Source organism: Galeopterus variegatus, unplaced genomic scaffold (assembly GCF_000696425.1).
Source record: "Galeopterus variegatus unplaced genomic scaffold, G_variegatus-3.0.2 Scaffold8319, whole genome shotgun sequence".
Classification (NCBI taxonomy): domain Eukaryota; kingdom Metazoa; phylum Chordata; class Mammalia; order Dermoptera; family Cynocephalidae; genus Galeopterus; species Galeopterus variegatus.
In genome coordinates, this window is record NW_007734430.1 from 59,832 (window position 1) to 77,790 (window position 17,959).

General features: G+C 35.5%; 1 long non-coding RNA gene across 1 annotated transcript in view; it reads left to right on the top strand.

Moving 5' to 3' along the window:
* LOC103608333 overlaps nucleotides 1-7,858 on the top strand; it is a 45,054-nt gene extending 37,196 nt beyond the window's left edge. Inside the window, exon 3 of the long non-coding RNA XR_552040.1 lies at nucleotides 7,760-7,858. This is a non-coding gene — a long non-coding RNA (uncharacterized LOC103608333). The remainder of the gene's footprint in view (nucleotides 1-7,759) is intronic.
* Nucleotides 7,859-17,959: the final 10,101 nt, after the last annotated feature.

The following is a 17,959-nucleotide window of genomic DNA, read 5'->3' on the forward strand; positions in this document are numbered from 1 at the left end:
CAAAGTATTTCTTGAGGTTCTTGATGCATAAGAGACTGTCAGTTACCATAGCACTAAGATTCTGGACTTTATGTACTGCCTTTTTAAGCCCTATGTGGAACTAGTCTTTAGCCACACATCACTTACAGAGCTTTGTCTGGTCTGCTTTCCTGGCCTTCGTAGCTAGAAGTCATGCAGCAGACAGTGGTGGTTAACAGTGGACTTTGGACCCAGGATAGACTTCCTGCTTTGCTACATAAAGTTATATGAATGAATAAGATTTCTTAAATATTCTAAATTTAGTTTTGCTTATCTTTATGAGCATAATGATGGCACCTACCTCATAGGATTGTTGTGAGAATTAAATGAAATAATGTGTGTAAACTGCTTAGCACAGTGCCTTGTGCTTAGTAAATTCTTAATAAATGGTTGGTTTGATTTGAAAAAAATGGTGACATTATTAATTGATATTTTTATGAAGTTCATATTGATGGGAGGTGCTGAGGCTTGTGATTCAAACCCAAATCTATCCAAAGCTCATGCCTTTTCTATTGAAGCACACTTCCTCTGTTTGTTTGAATACTTTGAGTAACCTGACTGCCAGCAAGTTCTCTATTACTAGAGATATTTTCAATATTCATAAGATGATGACTTTATAGGGTCATAGGAAACAATGGATTTCTAGGGTCCTTTGAATTCCTAAGGTCTTATGATTCTCTGGATAGCATAGGCAGTCCTTAAATTGAAACATTATGTTTTCAGCATTTGTTTGTAAGTTAGTAGTTGGGAACTTGAAATTTATTTTCCTGAGACATTCTCCTATATAGAATTTAGGAAACAGTCTAGGAGAAGAAGGAAGAGGAGAAAACGCTGTGATTTTCCATTTTAGCCAAAGAGCCTCAAATTCTCTTCCTTCTCCTAACCTTGGTGTCTGATTAAATCTAGTCTCAGTGAGGTTTTAGGAGAAAATAATCCACCACGCTAATTCAAGTTAACGTGATTGAGAACCTCTTATTCTTCCCCAGAAGTCATATATTCATTTGTTCAACAAAGATTGAATGCCAACTATGTTCTAAGTTCTGAGGATGTAACAGTCAATAAACAGTATGTTCCTCTACTGTGAGAGAAGATAAGTGATCCTAGAGAGGGAGATGGTCGAACAGATTTGAGTGTACCTAAAATTGGTGACTTATTGGAAGCAGGAAGATTGGAGGCAATAAGTTTTTAACCAACTATTGCCACAGTCCAGTCTGAACAGTCAGGGGGTAGGACTGTGATAGTGCCAGTGAGAGTGTAGGGATAAAACTTCACTTTTGAACAGTTTATTCTCCAGGACAATTATATATAAGTTATGTGAAATGATGAAAAGGAAGGAGTTTCAGAGTTAGCCAACAGTGTGAGTGCAGGTAAGGGAGGAATACTAAGTTTATGGGGGAAGTAAAGTCACCCATGGGCATGTTGCAGTGATGGAGATGATAGTGCACCTGAGTGGAATTATCACATAGTAACTGGAAAAAGTAAATGGGGGAAAGAAAGGTCAGGGCTGAAAATATGGATTTGGGTGTCATCTGCATAGAGATGACAAGATTACTTAGGTGAGTAAGAAAGAATATTGGGACTGTAAATTAGTACAGCTGTTATGGAAAATAGTACAGAGGTTTGTCAAACAACTTCAGATAGAACTCCCATATGATACAGCAATCCCACTTCTGGGGATATATCCAAAGGAATGGAAATCATCATGTCAAAGGGATACCTGCACTCCCACGTTCATTGCTGCCCTATTTACAATAGCCAAGAATAAAGAACCAACCTAAACGTCCATTGATGGGTGACTGGATAAGGAAAATGTGGTCTATGTACACAATGGAGTACTACTCTACCATAAAAAAGAGTGAAATACTGCCATTTGCAGCAATGCAGATGAGCTTGGAGAAAATTATATTAAGTGAAATAAGCCACACACACACAGAGAAATACCACATGTCCTCACTCATAAGTGGGGGGAAGGGTAGGAGGGAGGGAGGAACTGAAGAAGGAAGGAAGGAAGGAAGCAAGGAAAGAAAGAAAACTATGAGTGAAAGAAAGAACCGCAATAAAATGTTGAAAGAAAGAAAGACAGACCACAATAAGACGCTGAACTTTCAGAAGGAGAGAACAGACCTGTAGCTACAAGAGGTGGGAAAGGGGGAGGGGAATTAGGGCGTAACTGAGTAAGGGACATAAAGAGTAATTACAATTTGTAAAGATAAACATGTTAATAATATTGATTTGATCATCACATACTGTACACAAATACTGATAGTTAACTCTGTACTCCATAAGTTTGTATAATCAAAAATTTGTATTTTCAAAAATACAAATTTTGTATAATCAAAAATAATTAATTAAGAAATAAAATAAACATTTTCCCTTGAATCAGAACTTGACAGGATTTCCTGATCACACCATCTCTACGTAACATTATGCTAGAGATGTAATCAGGACAGTAAAGCAAGAAAACAAAGGCATAAAAATCAATATATAAGCAATAAGGCTGCTGTTATATGTGGCTGACACTATTATCTACATGGAAAACCCACCATAATCTGAAAATCATGGCCATTAATCAGTGGATTATGTAGGGTTACTGGATACAAAATCAGTGTGTAAAACCACCTGGGTTACTATGTACCAGCAAGAAAAATCTCCCACCTGAGCAGCCGTCCTCTCTCCCCCAGCAGGCACAGCCCTATGTGGCCACCCTAGGCTACAGAGAGTTCTGATTGGCTGCATCTTCTCTGAAGTCATGTGTGGGCACGACCTCCTGCCTGGGATGCTGGAGATGCCCCAACAGTGTCTTCCATGCACATTCTAAGCCCACATCACTGCAGAAGTACCTCTTGTTGGTCACCATGTCCCTCCTGGGCCACAACCCACAGATCCCGCTTGAGTGTGGAGAGAGAAAGAGAGCATCCTTGTCAAGTTCCTCATCTCAAGGGGAAGTAATCTTTTACCATTAAGTGGGCAGTTAGCTATAGGCTTTTTGTAGATCCCCTTTATCTGGTTATAGAATTTCCCTTCTCTTCCTGATGCACTTAGAGTGTACACTATGACTGGATGTTGAATTTTGTCTTCTTTTTTTCCTGCCTCTATTGAGATCCTCATATTGTTTTTCTCAATTCTCTTAATATGGTAACCACATTCATGTTTAAAATATTGACTCAGCCTTCAGTTCCTATTATTATTTTCATTGGATATTGATGTACTATCTTTTTTACATATCACTAAGTTCCATTTGCAAATGTTTTATATATATTTATCTTTTAAATATTTAATCAAACTTTTTATTTTGAAATTAAAAAAAAAGAAACAAATGGCCAAATAGGTGTTAAGAAAACCAAGAAAGTATAGTTTCACAAGACCTTAAGGTGAGATAGGCCACAACGTCAAACACTGCACAGGGTGGTAGCGTGAGTTCTGTGAAAGAGCATCAGACAGGTGGTTGCTGCAGACCACTGGAGACTGGGTAAAATAAGGCATTGGTGACCAAGGCAGATTTCAGAGGCTCAGGAGTAGTAATGGGTTGGAAAGAGATAAATAGGATAGTAACTGAAAGAGGTAGGAATGTCAGGAACAATTTTTTTCTTCAAATGGGTTCTTGTTTATTATTGACCATAATATGGAGAATATCGATAGGCAGATTTGAGATGTATCAGAGGGAGAAAGTATATTGCCTCCTGTCAAGTTTCTTAATCTCTGGTCTCATCTGCATCATTTCCTTCTCTCTATCAGTGCTGAACATGTTAGTCCCCTGTGTACAGACTGAACGAAAGTGAGCAGAAACACCATAAACCGATCCAGCTTTAATGAAGGAAAAGAATCTGCCAGGCTGCACACAAATGGAGGGCATCAACTGTCGTTGGGGTGGGAGAGCTTATATGGGCTGTAGGGCACCAAGGGCTGGCCGAAGCAGTCAAGGAGGGGTATTGCACCCATGCAGAAGCAAAAGGGTTTATAATTGGCAGAAGTCACTTGGCTTCTCGTGAAGGGCAGGGGAAGGGGCTGGTTGCCATTTTGTGCTTGGCCTTGCCTAAAATGGTGATGGTTATGTTTAAGATCTGTCACAGACCTTTTACGGTTCCTTGTTGCCAGTAGAAATCCAATATCCTTAGCATAGCAGACAAGATGCTTTGCACTCTGGTTCTCACCTTCCTGTCCCATTTCATCTTCGACCACTTGGGGCACAGGAGATTTCAGATTATTTCCAGGTCAGATCTTTGTACACATTGCTCTTCCTGCCTGGAAGATCCTTCTTCTCTTCTTTCACATGGAAAATTCTAACTCATCGTTCAACCCTTGGCTCAAATGTCACTTCATTTTTGAACCCTTTCCTGCCTCCCTGGCTCAATGCAAGTCTCCCTCTTTGGTGCTTCAGCTGTTAAGTTGCTCATTCATGTCTTTGTCTCAGCATCCTGCATTGAAATTCATCTATTTCTATAGCTGTGTTCCCCATTAGACTATATGATCCCTGAACACAGGGGCTGTATTTTTTATTGTAATCTCCATGGCTGACACACAAAAAAACTGTTGCTAAAAGCATCAGGAATGAATAAGTATTAATGTAAGAAAATATGTGTTGAGGTATCCAAGATGAAAGTGAAGAAGCATATTAGTGCAAAAGATGAACAGGGTCACCTCTGCTCCTCCTTTTTATAGCTATCTGTGACCACATATAGTGCATACAATATGGGATGCTCTGCATTCTGAATGTATTCTGCTGCAGTCATTGTGTATTAGAAAGTGGCTTTGGAGTTAAGCAGACTCAGCTTCAAATGCAACGTCTGACCTTAAAAGCTATATGAATTTGATGAAGTTAATTTCTGTGAACCGAGTTTCCTATTGGTCAGTTAAGGATAATACTTACCTTATAGTGTGGTTGTGAGCATACAATTGACAGAATATAAATAAAACTATTTAATGACCAGTGCGTAGTTGTCCCAATGTTCCAATTATTTTCGACTCCCACCTTCAAGGTAGGGATCTCTTATTAGTTTCTCTCTAGTCTCAGATTTGGCTCCTTTGAAGCTTTAATCCATTCTCTAAAGGACTTTTTTGTTTTGTAAGTTAAATTTTGGTGAAGAAATTTAAACCCAAGTCTGACTTAGTCCAGCAGTGCTTTATCTACATAAATGATGCTATCTGATTAATAATACTCCTTCCTGTTATCAAGTGAATGCAACAAAAATTTAGAATTAAATATGTAGGTTGATTTAGTAAGTTCACAATTAAGTCTGAATTGTTTATGAGCCTCAAAGTGACTTCCCAGCAGAGGCCCTGGCTTCAAGGCTTGCTAAACTGGATCTGAGGACACCCCTTTAATCTTATCTTCAGGATTCTATTGCCCTGAGTGATTTAGATCAGCTCTTTCCATTTTATTTTTAGCAGAATTTTTGTGGTTTATAAAAACATGTGCTTACAGCTTTTTTGCATAGATAAAGGAAAGGATTCTACATCCGATTCAGATCAAGAGATAGATTTTCAGAAGACAATGATGGATATGTCCTCTGGGAGCAGCGGAATGCAGCGATGTTCTGTCTCTGACTGATAGAGTTTATGGCATTTAGGAACCCTTCCACATCCACACCCATGCAAAGACACAAACAGTGGTCACAACTGCAGCTCCAGATGCTGCCTCTTCCCAGTCTTGTTTCCAAAGTGCGTCTATTGTTTTCCATAACATGAAATAAATTCCTCTCTTTTGCCCAGTGGTGAAAAGCTTATACAAATACTAAAACTTCAACTATTCCCCTGAGCTTTCTGTTGGCTAGCCAACCACCATGCGTTTGTTTGGATATTGACATGCATTTTTTGTGCAGATCTTTCAGGTCACTTGGGTGAGTCTAGTGGTGATAAATTCACTTTTCTTGAAAATTTATCATACTAATTATTATAACACTCCATTTACGGAAACTTAAATAATTGACACCCTCATTGAAAAGGCTCCAGGTTCAAAGTATCTCTTTTATTCTTTCAGCATATATCATTCTGATGATATATATCTATGTATATTTTAGGAAGTCTTGGCCAGGAGATGACTTTAACAGTCATTGAAAAGAAAATATAAATGTGAAGAATCGATTTTAACCATTTAAATGCAAGACATTTAACCTTGCATTGTGGTGTTCCCATGAAAGAATTTTTTTCTTTTTTTTTTTTTAATGTTTAGAAGTGAAGTATTTATTGTGTACTAAATAGGGATATTTAACATTCCTGGGCTAAAATTAAAATATGAAAAATCTTTATCATTTTGGAGAGAAAATGGAAAGCATTTATTGAAAGACAAGAATCAATGCTTGGTGTATATTAGACACTCACTAAATGGATGTGTGAATAGGATTAATTAAATTCCTAGTGAAATCATTAAAAAATTTTATTATATCCTCATGTAAAAACTTATATGATTGGACATAGGTGTTTATATAATAGTCTATCTTTTAATGAATATATTAATTCCATTTTTTTTATTTCTCTGTTTTCTCTTTTTATTTTATTTATTGGATGGCAATCAGAGAAGTGTCCTCCAAGTATTGATACTGTTTTTACACTTTTTTTTTTCTGGAAAAAGGTGACAGAAGTACATTTCTCTACTACAAGTATAATTTCCTATGGAGTCTGCAGGTCTGAGGCTAATTCTAGTTGTGTATAAGAGAACTGAATAGAAGTCCATGAAGACTAAGTATTTCTACTATAGTTGCAACTAGTCCTTCCATAGTAGTGAATGAAGCGTTTTATGTGCTGGCAATAATCTACTAAGCATTTTACCTGCTGGCAATAATCTACTATAAAAATCTCTTTGGTCACCTAGATTATTAATTAACTAAAAATATTTTGCTATTTTAACAATTAGCAATTCTGAAATTCTTCATACATTAGAAACTATGATTGTGTTGAGTTGTCTCTAAGGATCCAAGATTTTGCTTCTGTGTTCACTGTCTTAACAGAGAAGAAATATAAAACAGTAAATCTCATTAATGAATTAGTTCCCCTTTCCTTAAGACTTAAGAGAGAAAATAAAGGAAATCCAATAAACTTTTCTGTCTGTGAAGTTCAATTTTAAATTATAATAGAAACAAAAAGAGGTACAGGACTTGAATGAATTTGATTTTTGTTGGCTAAACTGAAATATCACTTACTCAGTTGTTCTAATTAGTAAATCACAGTGCAAATAATAAATAGCTAAGGTTGTTTTTAGGGCAGTGTTTGTGACTGTTAATTATTACGTACTTACATGTAGCTTTCTTTTAAAATAGCTACATTAGTTTATTTTTTGTTTTGAGGAACAATTTTGTATATTAGTGTCTGCTCCAACCTGATGTACTATAATTGAGATCTAAAAAACACTTTGCACCATGACTTCGTGTTCCACTTGCAATGATATTATTATTATATTAATAAATTGCTCGACACCACATTTGGAACTCAATACCACTTTCCATATAACCTCTCTTTTCCAAGGGACTCTGTGTCAGAGTACATAGGGATAGACATATAGGAAGAATTACATCTCTGATGGGGGATTTTTAAACACTGGGACCTGAGTGGTTACTCTTACCCCTACAGGGCCACTGAAGTTGTTTCATATTGACAACTTTATCTCAAAACTAGAAGAAAAGAAAGCCTAAGAAACATAGTTTTGTCACTATTGGTTGCTTTGAAAGACGTCCACATGAGAAAAGAGATTGTGTTACATTCTTTGGAGCATAACAAATGAAACACATCCTGTTTTGTCTGTTCCAAGGTTTGAAGAAGAAACGACCAGCAAATGGTTACACCTCTTTGAAGGCAGTGGGGTCCCGTATGGCCCAATCAACAACATGAAGAGTGTATTTGCAGAACCCCAGGTTTGTTTTTTGAAGTTTTCCATACATTGTGTTTAACAATATAAGAATTTGTGTTGAGGAATTTGTCCACATTGTTTATATAAAGGTGAATTAGATCATGAGCTTAAGTCACATAACATAATTCTTCACTGTTATGTTAAAATTGTTTATGGGTCTGAAATAAAAAGAATTAGAATTTAGTACTGGATGTCTACTATCCTACTTTCGTGTCTGTCACATATAACATATTTCTTCATTAGCCAGTACATGAAGTTTCTGAGGTCAGGGCATTTATTTTTCCTGAAAAACAGAAATATAGACAATGGATAAGTTGGGTCAGATGTTCAGAGATCATTCTTTGTAGAAAGAAATATGAGAACTTTCACAGTTATAGCCCGTCTCTGATCAAATGGCCATCTTACAATGTACAAAGCAAGTCATATTTAATTCTGAAAATTAGAGGCTTTTATGGGTTTTGATTATTGTGTTTTATATATAAGGCATAAATTATACTTAGATAGTTGTGCTGTACATTGCTTAACAGACTTCATCTTGGGGCCCAGGAAGAAGGGTCACCTGAAAAAATATTTCTTCCATAACATTATTTATGTGATTACTTTTAGATGATGTTAAAATAATAAGTTTTGGTTTTATTACTTCTGTCAGTACAACTATAAGCAATTTACCATTTCTCAGATTCATGTATTAATCCCCAAAGGTAGAGGGACTCCATTTTCTGTAAAGCTTTCTCTATCATTATTTTTCATATCTTGTCAGTTTCTAAAATATAATTTCAAAACATAGAGTTTTCTTCCCCCCGTGAGTTATTTATATTTATATAGTGGCTGGTTTTTTGTTGAAATAAATTATTGAAAATGGAATATACCTTTTTGAGGGAGGAGAATTTTGTTGGAAAACTTATCTATCTCTTTAACTTTGGTACCTTTATCTTAACGTGTATATCCGTTTAAAAGAAAATTGAAATGTATTTAATTCAATAGTTACAATATTTAGTAGAGAAAAAAAGTGAATGAATTCAGGAGTTCTGCTTTGTGCTATTTTTTCTGCCATGATTATAAGTATGGCAAGCCTTTATTCATAATAAAACTACAAGCAATAAGTATTTGAGATAAGGGGCCCACTTGGCACGTACCATGTGAGTTCATCTGCAAGAGACCCCACGACATCAATGGGGTGGTTCCTTGTGATGAGGTAGCTGTGTGCACACCCTGAATGTAAACTAGAAGGCTGCTTTTCTCACTTCACGAATCAGGCCAAGCCATCGTTTTCGGCTATTGTGTGCTGAGGTGTGGAGGACTTCATGTTTATCTCAATTTGAGGGCACGTTTCTTTGGAGACTTTACCTGAGAGTTTTTCCATCAGCATTTCTGTTGCTCCATCTGTGTTTTATCAGGGATAAAGGCACCAAAGCAAAGAATGATTTTTAAACTTTGTTAGGTATATGCTAATGTTACCTACTTTTTAGGCTTTGATAAAGATTCAAGGTCCCATTTACTACCTTAAAATTGTTCACTTTATGGGCTGGTTCAGAGTAAATATAGGATAATTAGGATTTTCGGACACAATTTTCCCTTGTAGTTCAGTTTAGTTACTTTAAACTTCACATCTCAACTCTTTTGGACCTGTAAAGACAGTTTTATTATTACTATATGACATATTTTTAGTACTTAGCCCACTTCCCAAATGAAGAAGATTACTATTATCTAAGCCAGGATACCAGTTTTTCATACTACCTCAAAAGTGCCCACTTACCCACCACAAAGTGGATTCTAATTGTTATAGTTCAAACATCAAAAATAATCATACAGTGATAGTTATTGACAATTGTGCCCTAGTAGCAAGAGTAGAGTTGTTCTCTTTCATATGTAATTTCATTCTTCTTTGAAATTTAAATATCAAAGTAAGTGTATACAATTTATCTCAATTTTTAGAAAGACAAAAGAGTAATGTACTGTTATTACATTTTAAAAATAAGCAAATATGTCCATGGAAAATTCTTAGTAGAACTGTTCCACACAAGAGGCAAGGGCACCATTTTCCCCCTGTGCTTGGAAGTGTTTGTTTCTTTTAGAAAGAATTCCATAAAATTTTGAATTTTGAAAGGAATGTAGAATGTGAAAAAATTAGTTTTTCAAAAAATTATGTAAAATATATTATTTAAGAAAAACATCTTAAGAAGACATCTAAAAATGACTACTTAGAAAGTTCATTTATTCAAGAAACCTTTATTATACTTTGTATGTGCCAGGTACTAGAATTTAGTATCCTCTGCTTTTCTGAAAAATAAATTTCTATTTTTAATGGTTTGAAAGCCCTTGGTGATCTTGGGGGACTAAGCATAACAGAATGGTTAAAACCATGGAGTCAAAATTGGTGATCACTTTTATCATCTTTGTAGGCTCTAGTTTTTTTACTGTAAAATGGTGAAATGGGAAATTTATCTTTATATTATTGAAAGTATTAAATGAGATAATGTTTATAGAGAGAATAGCACAGGGATTACTGGATGGTAAATGCTCAACGCATGTTGGTAGCTCTGGTTATGACAGTGCTTCGTAGGATTGTATTCTTCTTTAAAAACACCTTCTTTTACTTATCTTTGTTTAGTGGGATAAAGGCAAATCCATGTAGCTGCAGAGATGGGGATCATTAAGTTAAAATCACACTCTAATATCCTCTTGTGAAAATGTATCTGCAAAGTCTGTGTCAAGAAGTTTTCATCTCTTCATTGTTTCTGATTACTGAAAATCTTATTTCTCATTTTCCATAAAAGTATGTTTGTAAATATTTCCATTTAAGGTGCTCTCCCTTGTTTTCCATGATGAGCTGCAGAGTTTTTTGGCCCTCCGTACATGGAACCGGCCACTTGTGTTCAGATGTGAAACACACCGCTGGTGCCTGTGGCCCAGCTCTCCAAGTGCGCTGTGCCAGCACAGCTGCTAGTTCAACTGAAAATTGCTTTGGTTGAAGTACAAGGCCTGGAACATGGTGCAGGAAGGAAGATAAAATGAAAAGGGGTAGGTCTAACAACAAAAAAAATGTGGATCGGAAGCCTCAAGGAACAGGGGAGGATTTTGTGCACCCACTTATCAAGTAGACCATTTACACTTCATCTGTGGTTTGAACTTGGTAGGCAACAAAAATTTACTTGATGGTAGAAACTATTTCTAACCTAGTAATTTCATCATAGTCTTATGTTCCGAAAAAACTTGATTTTTTGACTCAACCAAAACAACAGATGATATTTTTTTTTTCTTGGATAGGTGGATGCTTGTCTACCTTTTATCTTCTGATTATATGCTATAGACCTTTGCACAGTTAAAATGATCCTACAAGCATCCACTGTTCAGTTAATCAAGAATACTATGGAGGGTTTTGGCCTACATTCACTGTTAGTTTGAGAAGTTTCTATCCAAAACCGTAAATGGTAGTTTTATTGTTTTTCTCCCTCAGTGACAAATTATCTGTCGAAAGCTCTGGGTATTATAGAGGTATCATATAGATTATATGCATGTAGAATTTAATAGCCAGTCACTTTTCCAAGTGCTTTCTTGAAATATCTTCTTTTAATCAGGCCAAGATTGTGCAGTACATTAAAGGAATTCTTTAAAAGTTTCAAAAACTTACTAGATGACCTCAGTATGGTCATATTTGACGTACCCTTGAGAAATGTGTATGAAATACATTGTGGTTTGAGGGCTTCCAACCCAAACAAAATTAAAAGAAAAGGCAGCTTTTAATAGAAACTATTCAAATTTCTGCAAAAATAGGTATGGATCTCACTAGTAAGAGGGTTGAAAAGCATCATTGTCTACACTGAAAATAAAAAGATAATGCACCACCCTGTACTATTATGATTTCGCTTAAGACTGTATACTTGGTGATTCTAGTGTATCACCATCCTTGACTGCACTGCTCAATTTAAAAATATATGAATGATTGGAGCCTCTGATTAGTGTTTTTCTTTGTCCTTAATGCCATGACCTGAGGGTGGGGAAGAGAGGGTAAAGGGTGTGGCAAAACTGCTGTTATTTAACAGTCTTCACACTTGTACCACACAAGTTGAATATGTCAGGGCTAAGACATCACCCTGAAGCATCACTTCTGAGAACTATTGGGAGGAAAATATCAGAACTATTGAAATATCACAGCTGGCCCTGATTTTAACTGGTGCCAAACACCTGCAGACTCTAAAAGGATACCAAAACAAAACCCCACCCTGTGGCAGCCAGCCATCCCTTAACAACCCTTCCTTAACTTTGCATCACCATCAAAATTAATTTAACATTTTCTCCAGAAACCTTATTCTTCCTGTCCCAGAAGGCCATTACAACTCCTTTAGCAAATCTTTCGTATGGGATAAATATGTCATAGAAACAGAGTGAAGTATTGAAATATTTGGTGGCTGAAAATTATGTTTTCATCTTATTATTTGTGGAAGCCTGTGAGGTTGGAGGTTTATTAATCTCTAGACTAGCTCATATTCTCTAAGTGACTTTATTTTGGCACATTTTGGCAAAATATCTAAGCATCGGGGGGAAAAAAAGCCTTTAATATTCATATAGTAAGTATCAGAAGCACCCTAAAATACAGAGGTGTTTTTAAGCCTTCCTACCACACACACACATGCACACATGCACATGCACACAAACACACTATACTGATGAATTTTAAAGATCATCTTTTGAATGACATTAGTTAATATTTCTTGAAATGCAGTTGCATAGCTTTCAGAAGGTTATACAAATAAAGGAAAATTATATCATTGTCTCTAATAATGCTGGGGAATACATGTATATAGTGGTATAACTGGAAAACTGTTGATTAAGATCTGAGATAAACTATTATGTCTGGAAATAATTGCTAGCAGATGAGGGAGATAAAGAAATAAATTTTATGTGTATCTCTGAATGTACATAACACATTTTAGATGATGCAAAAATTCAGATATATTATGTGTGTTTGTTTTATGATACCTAGGTATAATATTTTCAGTTTTTAAGGAAAGAATGTATTTCAGATTTTGGTGATTAAATTAAAAAAATTGTGAGTTTAAGGCTTCAATTTTATATAAACATAGCAATAATATTCAATTTTATTTTGTTGAGTTGAGAGGAATCCTAGTGCAAAAAACCTCATGTGTTATTTTTTAAGAGGAAACTCACTGACCTGTCAAATAAAAATTAAGGACTTAGTATAGTTTATTTTCTTCCATATACCTAAACAATTTGGATACATTTTGAATGGGCACATTTCTTTAAACTGTCTCACATATATATTTAGATATCCAACTGGAATGCCTTGGGCATTATCTAATTGACCTTTTGATGAAAAGGTGAAAGGTATGGTCAGGACAAAGGAGACCATAATAACTTATTTGTTCCGCTCCTTCATTCAGTAAATAATAATTGATGGCTAGCTACGTGTACGGTCTTGTGTTAGGTATTTGGCAGGAGGAGAGGATGTGGAAAACAGTGCAGTGAAGAGGACAAAGCCATCAACCATTCAAGGAGGATGCAGTCTGGCTTAAGGTAGAAAGTGTTCAGTGTCACAGAAGAGTTACAAATAAGTGTTTTGAGTATTTTTAATAGCAAGAAATAATAGACATCAGGCGTCATGAGGTTTTCCTATTTAACGATTTAACAAAAGTTTGAAATCTGACAGAGTTGCAAAATGTCTTAATCATGAAACTTACCAAAGAACTCTTTATACTTTTAAATGCCTCTTGTAATTAGTTTACCATATTACTAATAAATTCCTTCTCAGTGATTAAAAAGAAGGTAATGGAGGGTTTCAGCTTTTACTATTTAGTGATTTTGAAATAATTTGTGACCTGAGGACATTGGAGTTTTCCTGCTGTCTTCTAAAATTATTCTCTCTCTCTGTCTTTCTCTGGCTGTCTCTGCCTGTGTCTCTCCTGCACGTGTGCCACAGCTTATTCCTCACTCTCCACATATATACCTGATATTTCCTGAATATTTCCAAAATATTTCACAGTGGAGATATGTGGTATAATCATTGACTTTTACCAAATTATCTAGTGGCCAAATTCAAACAAGAAACAGTAAAATTAATTAACCTTAATAATACATTTTATTTAACCTAATATATCCAAAACCATTTTCAACATATGATTAAAATAAAATATTAATTAGACATTTAAAATTTCTGTGCTAAGTCTTTGAAATCTGTTGTGTATTTTATGCTTACAGCACCTCCATTTAGACCAGGTACATTTCAAGTGCTCAGTACCCACGTGTGGCTGGAGACTGCTCTGTAGCCAGCATCTATCTAGCCAATTATAAAGATATCTGAAAGTTTGTTCTTCACTTTTTTCTCTAGCCTTGCCCACTTTTAAATTATTTTAGCTTTCATTAGTCACCCTCTAGCTAAATCAAACACATTAATTTTAGACTTACCTTAATAGGATCTGCTTTGAAGGTGTACAAATTTCAGCTATTCCTTTTTTTTTTCTTTTTTTCTTTTAACTCCTCAATATACATTTTAGTTGATTTTTGTGATCCTTTACCCATTGCTTTCCCTCCTCCCTCTCTCCCCTCCCCCCCCCAATACATCATATCTGTTCACTTGTCTTAACAAGTTCAAGGAATTGTTGTAATTGTTGTGTCTTCTTCCTCCCCACCCTTTATTTGTGTGTTTATTTATTTATTTATTTATTTTTAGCTCCCACAAATAAGTGAGAACATGTGATATTTCTCTTTCTGTGCCTGACTTGTTTCACTTAACATAATCCTCTCTAAGTCCATCCATATTGTTACGAATGGTAGTATTTCATTCTTTTCTTATAGCAGAGTAGAATTCCACATATTCCACAGTTTCCTTATCCACTCATCTGATGATGGGCATTTGGGCTGTTTCCAACTCTTGGCTATTGTAAATAGTTCTGCAATAAACATTGGAGTACAGGTATCCCTTTGGCATGATGATTTCCATTCGTCTGGGTATATTCCCAGCAGTGGAATAGCTGGGTCATATGGTAGATCTATCTGTAATTGTTTAAGGAACCTCCATACCATTTTCCATAAAGCCTGCACCATTTTGCAGTCCCACCAACAGTGTATGAGAGTTCCTTTTCCCCTGCAACCTTGCCAGCATTTCTCATTCTCAATCTTTTGGATATTAGCTATCCTAACTGGGGTGAGATGGTATTTCAAAGTGGTTTTGATTTGCATTTCCTGAATGCTGAGTGATGTGGAACATTTTTTCATGTGTCTGTTGGCCACTCGTATATCTTCCTTTGAGAAATGCCTATTCAGCTCCTTTGCCCATTTTTTCATTGGGTTATCTGTTTTTTTGCTATAAAGCTGTTTGTGTTCCTTGTATATTCTGGATATTAATCCTTTGTTGGATGTATATTTTGAAAATATTTTCTCCCACTCTGTTGGTTCTCTTTTCACTATTTTGATTGTTTCTTTTGCTGTGTAGAAGCTTTTTAGTTTGATATAATTGCATTTGTTTATTTTTTCTTTAGTTGCCTGTGCTTTGGGGTACATATTCATGAAGTTTGTACCTAATCCTATGTCCTGGAGAGTTTCCCCTATGTTTTCTTTAAGGAGTTTTATTGTTACAGGATGTATATTTAATTCTTTAATCCAGTTTGAGTTGATTTTGGTATATGGTGAGAGGTATGGGTCTAGTTTCATTATCCTACATGTGAATATCCAGTTTTCCCAGCACCATTTCCTGAAGAGGAAGTCTCTTCCCCAGTGTGTAGATTTGGTGCCTTTGTCAAAGATCAGCTGGCTGTAGGTGTATGGGTTGATTTCTGGGTTCTCTATTCTATTTCATTGATCAGTGTGTCTGTTTTTATGCCACTACCATGCTGTTTTGATTATTATAGCTTCTAACATAGTTTAAAATCAGGTAGTGTTAGGCTTCCAGCTTTATTATTTTTGCTCAGGATTGCTTTGGCTATGCATGGTCTTTTGTTATTCAATATAAATGTCTTGATAGTTTTTGCCATTTCTGAGAAAAATGTCATTGGAATTCTAATGGGGATTGCATTGAATCTGTAGATCACTTTGGGCACTATGGACATTTTCACAATGTTAATTCTTCCAATCCAAGAGCATGGGATATCTTTCCATCTTCTTGTGTCCTCTTTAATTTCTCTCAATAGTGGTTTGTAGTTCTCTTCATAGAAGTTTTTCACATCCTTGGTTAACTTTATTCCTAAGTATTTTATTATTTTGGTGGCTATTATAAATGGGCTAGCTTTCTTGATTTCATTTTCTGCATGTTCACTGTTGGAGTGTAGAAATGCTACTGATTTTTATGTGTTGATTTTGTATCCTGCAACTTTACTGAAGTCATTTATCAACTCTAAGAGTTTCTTTGTAGAGGCTTTAGGCTGTTCAATATATAGGATCATATCATCCACAAACCGGGACAGTTTGACTTCATCTTTTCAAATCTGGATGCCCTGTATTTCCTTCTCTTCTCTGATTGCTCTGGCTAGTACTTCCAGCACTATGTTGAATAGGAGTGGTGAAAGTAGGCATCCTTGTCTAGTTCCTGTTCTTAATAGAAAAGCTTTCAGCTTTTCCCCATTCCGGATGATATTGGCAGTGGGCTTATCATATATGGCTTTGTGTTGAGATACTTTCCATCTATGCCTAACTTGTAGAGAGTCTTTATCACGAACAAATATTGAATTTTGTCAAATGCTTTTTCAGCATCTATAGAGATGATCATATGGTTTTTGTCTTTGCTTTTATTGATGTGGTGTATCACATTTATTGATTTGAGTATGTTGAAGCAATCTTGCATCCCTGGGATGAATCCTAGTTGATCATGGAGTATAATTTTTTGTATGTGTTGCTGTATTCTGTTAGTTAGTATTTTATTGAGGATTTTTGCATCTATATTCATCAAGGATATTGGCCTGTAGTTTTCTATTTTTGGTGTATCTTTGTCTGGTTTTGGTATCAGGGTGATGTTTGCCTCATAGAATGAGTTTTGGAGAATGGCCTCTGTTTCAATCTTTTGGGATAGTTTGTAGAGAATTGGTGTCAGTTCGTCTTTGAAGGTTTGGTAGAACTGTGCAGTGAACCCTTCCAGTCCTGGGCTTTTCTTTGTTGGGAGCCTTCTGATAACAGCTTCAATCTCTTTTATTGTTATTGGTCTTTTCGGATTTTCTGTATCTTCTTTGCTCAGTTTTGGTAGTTTGTATGTGTCCAGAAATTTATCCATTTCCTCCAGATTTTCAAATTTGTTGGCATATAGTTGTTTATAGTAGTCTCTAATGATTTCTTGTTTTTCTGATGTATCAGTTTTAATATCATCTTTTTCATTTCTGATTTTTGTTCTTTGGGTCTTCTCTCTTCTTTTCTTAGTTAGCCTTGCTGTAGGTTTGTCAATTTATCTTTTCAAAAAACCAACTTTTTGTTTCATTGATCTTTTGTATTGTTTTTCGGGTTTCTATTTCATTTAGCTCTGCTCTGATCTTAATTGTTGCTTTCTGTCTACTAACTTTGGGTTTGGATTGTTCTTGTTTTTCTAGTTCTTTAAGGTGAAGTGTTAGGTTGTTTATTTGCCATCTTTCTGTTCTTCTGAAGTAAGCATTTAATGCAATAAATTTCCCCCTTGGTACTGTGTCTGCAGTATCCCACAAGTTTTGGTATAATGTGTCATTATTTTCATTAGTTTCAAGAAATTTTTTGATTTCCTATTTAATTTCTTCTTGGACCCATATGTCATTAAATAGAATGTTGTCTAATTTCCATGTTTTTATATATTTTCCAGAGTTTCATTTGTTATTGATTTCTAATTTTAATCCATTGTGATCTGAAAAAATACAAGGAATAATTCCAGTTTTTTTTTATTTTGCTGAGACTTGATTTCTGACCTAACACATGGTGTATCCTGGTGAATGTTCCATGAGCTGATGAGAAGAATGAATATTTTGAGGTTGTTGGATGGAACATTCTGTAGATATCTGCCAGGTCCAATTGGTCTAAAGTGTTGTTGATCTTGTGTTTCTCTATTGATTTTTTGCCTAGGTGATCTGTCCAATGTTGAGAGTGGGATGGTCAGGTCCCCTAGTATTTTGGTGTTATGTCTATCTCATTCTTTAG